At 38.5% G+C, this 3,986-nt stretch overlaps 1 pseudogene; it reads right to left on the reverse strand.

The window, feature by feature from the left end:
* Positions 1-2,777: 2,777 nt before the first annotated feature.
* On the reverse strand, positions 2,778-3,427 carry LOC118922701 (proteolipid protein 2-like; annotated as a pseudogene).
* Positions 3,428-3,986: the final 559 nt, after the last annotated feature.

The raw sequence follows: 3,986 nt of genomic DNA on the forward strand, positions 1-3,986 counted from the left end.
TAAAGTGGCATTAATTATACTCACATTGTTGTGCAAACATCACCATCCATCTCCACTTTCTACTTTCCCAAACTGAAATTCTGTGTCCATTAAACATTAAACACTAATTTCCCATTTCCTCCTCCCCCCAACCCCTGGCAAACACTGTTCTACTTTTTTGTCTCCATGGAGTTGACTATTTTAGGTACCTCATATAAGTGGAATCATGCAATATTTGTCATTCTAAGTGTGTGTATTTTACCTAGCATAATGCCTTTAAGTTCATCTATGTTGTAGCATATATAAGAATTTCTCTACTTTTCAAGGCTAAATAATATTCCATTGTAGATGCATACCACAGTTAGTTAATCTATTCATCCATCAATGGACATGCAGATTTTTAAAAAAACAGCTTTTTAAAACTTCTTCCTGTTACTGTAGTAAATCAGTATTAGATGAAAACTTTTTAAAAGTTCTTAGGAGATTATTTTCCTTGTCTTATACAGCAGAAATTTATTCCATAAATCCCAATTTGCCCACATCCCCCATTTTTTCAACTTTTAACTGGAAGAAAAATATCTAGGATCATTATTTGAAAATAGATAAGGTATATGGTTTTGCTATTTATTTCCCTCACTATCTAACTTAGGTATTGATGGACTCTCCTTCTTTAATTATCTGTGATTTGGTATGCACAGGTCTTATTTGTTTTTATGCTTAATAGGCACTTACATAGTATAGTTCCTTGGAAATTAAATAATATCACTTCCCAATTCTCTATTATAAAGAGAATGCTTAGCCTAGAGAATTTAACTGCCTTTACTCTTCTTTAATTACATTGAACACTGCATAACCACTTTGGCTATTGTAAATAGTGCAGCGATAAACATAGGGGTGTATATATCTTTTTGAGTCAGGGATCTTGCTTTCTTCAGGTAAATTCCTCAGAGTGGAATTACTGGGTCAAATTACTTGGTCTATATTTAATGGAAGATTGGGAGAAGAATAATTCAGTGCTATTATTACTCAGACATCATCCTACATGTGGGTGCAAGCTTGTTTACCTTACTTTATATAGTGTGGGTGTTGTAAAATTTCCAAGGAAGAGTCTCTTTCCCCACTAGTCTGATACCTTAAATGCAAGTATTAAGACAATTTCTTTGTGTTAAGTACTTGCCATTCTTAGGAACCCCATAAAAAGCAAATGTTCTCTGAAGGTGTAAAGCAGGTCAGTATCATATAGGTTTGACAACATTAAATCATCAGAGTTGGTTTGCCGTGGCAGTGAGGGAGTGAAACAAAAAAGCTGATGACAGCTAATAATGCACTTTCCAGTATTCATACAAGCACTGTAAATCAGGGAAGCAGAAACACTTTCATTGCTCTGAACCTTCCCTAGTGCATTCCTATCTAGAGTAGTTCAGCTATTTTACAAGCAGCAGAGAAGAATTAGAAAGTATCATCACATATGGCTACTGCTGATTAATCCATCTCTTTACTGTAAACTGGTGACTTTCTATGATTGCTTTTTTTTTGTTACCAATGTAAATCTCTCTTGTTAAGACATCTTATGACACAATCCAATGTGAGAAACAGGTAAAAGCAAGCTGCTCTAATCCATACAGGAAGTAGTACAAGAGAGCCCACCCTCTCCCCACTACTTTTGGCCCTGAAAGGGCTCCATGGAATGCTTAAACCTCTGAGGAGCATGATTTCTAAATCCCTATCCTAGACATGACTAAAAGATGCTTGTGCATTCTCTCCACTGAAGAAGAATACGAGAAAGGGCATCAAGACATCTTGGCATAATGAGAATGCCTAAGTTCTGACTTTAGTCAGTTCTTTGAAGGATACAGTTGATTGGTACTGTCTATACTTAGTGCTCTTACCACCATCCTAACCCAGCCAGCAACAGAAGGAGCTCCACTGGGCTGTGTGGTCTCCAAGACCTTACTCTTCCACTATACTAATACTACATATCTTTACAAACACTCCCCAAATTTTTTCTCCTACGTTCATTATCAGGATGTGGCTTCCAGTTCTGACCAAGTTAAAATACATTCACTATAACCTCTCTATCCTGCTGATTACAACAAAAACTCTGGTCAAAATACACAAAAACAATTACCCGAGGACACTTAAAAGTAAATGAAATAAGACAGATTGTGGAGTAAAAACTTGAAGAAGCAACACATTTGAAAATGAGTTTTATAGTTTTTCCCTTCTTTTCTCCTGTGGCTTTGCCCCAAGGACAGGCCCCAAGTGCAGAACTGCTATGCACAGTGATACAGGAAGTTAAAACTCTTAAAGAAACCATACTGCTCTACACAAAACTTGGAAAAGGAGCCTCTGTGGAGCACTGTAGGAGGAATCCTGAAAAGAAGTGAGCTGGAGAAAAATATGCCTTAACACTGTAAGAAACTATACATATTCCTAGTCTACCTTTGAGCTGCATATGCATGGGACAGACCTAAAGCAGCACAGCAAATACTTTGCTAATTGAAATAAGATTTAAACCATCAACCAGGTCTCAGACTAACCTCTTAAGGATGTATATGTTGAACAGACTCAAACCATCATCAGCAAGGTTTGGAGACTGAGCTGAGATTGGAACCACTGCCCACGGAGAGTGATTCATGGTGGTGGTGGTTGTTCTGGCAATCTATAATTTATTTATCCCTCCACAGAACCCCCTCTTCCAACACACACACAGAGGAGGTTGTTTGGTGTTGGTTACAGGTTGGAGCCTGGAGTTTGAAATCTCATTTTGTGGCTTAAGAGGTGCCTCATTTTGGATACTACAGAAGGAAGGGGGACCTAAGCACACCCATAAGGGTAGCTACAACCAAGAGGGCTGATTGGCAGACAGTAAGACAAATTCTCCTGATAATACCATTTTTACCTAAATAGGGGGCTGGGAGTTTGCTGGGGGTGTTGTAAGGACAAAGAGGAGTTAGTTTGATGGAGGAGTTTGATTGAAGGAGAAATACATACACTGGGCCATCAGCAGAGTTGGTAGGGGCTGTTGTATGTCTTTATTTTCTCCAGGGGCAGGTGAGGTAGGCATCATAGCCAAAAAGGCATGCAGCAATTAGGCCCAGTACCCCTGCAGCGATTTTGGAGTGGTATCCACCCTCAACAAGGATAACAATGGAGGTGATCAGGTAGAGGATGGCTGCTATGAAGGCTCTGAAGAAATCAAGCCAAGGCCACCTGATGACTTGTATCTTGGTGTGCAGATCACACATGTAGATGACAAAGAAGATAGAAGCAAGGATTATTTGAACCACAGACAGGGAGGAGTATCCTGGTGTTGAGATACTGAACCAATCATAATCACCAAGCAGAGTATAATCTCAGCAAACAGGAGAACTCCCTTTCTGCTGCATGAGAAGTTGGTGCAGGTGGCACAGCAGCCACAGGCCAAGGAGTGCTCAGAGTCCACCATAGCACCAGCTGGAGTCCTTCCGTAGGGGCTGGAGGATCTGCTCACTTGCTGAAGAGTTCAAGGATACTGCATATCCAGCTGTCTTGCCTGCTTTCTAGAAAGTATTTTTTAAAACTCGTCATCTGAAGCTAACTGGGTTCATCATCTGTCAAAACAGAAATAATAATAGTAAATAAATAAATATATAACATCCCTTAGAGAATTTTAACAGGATTCATATCTGCATAATTTAATATTCAAAAATTCCAGAATACAATCCAAAATTACTGATTAAGAAAGGACCAGAAAAAAGTGACCAATTCTCAAGGGAAAAGACAATTAACAGATGCCAACCCAAGATGACACAGATGTTAAAATGATAAGATGAAGACTTTAAGGCAGATACTACAATAAGATCCATGAGGTAAAAGCAAACACATGTGAAATAAAATGAATGGAAAGATGTACATTCTCAGCAAAGAAATTAAATTATAAAAAAGAACAAAACAGTTTTAAAACACAATTCCTGAAATTTGAAATTTACTGGCTGAGCTCAAAAGCAAGTGGAGATGATAAAGAA

This window comes from Manis pentadactyla, chromosome 6 (genome assembly GCF_030020395.1).
Source record: "Manis pentadactyla isolate mManPen7 chromosome 6, mManPen7.hap1, whole genome shotgun sequence".
Classification (NCBI taxonomy): domain Eukaryota; kingdom Metazoa; phylum Chordata; class Mammalia; order Pholidota; family Manidae; genus Manis; species Manis pentadactyla.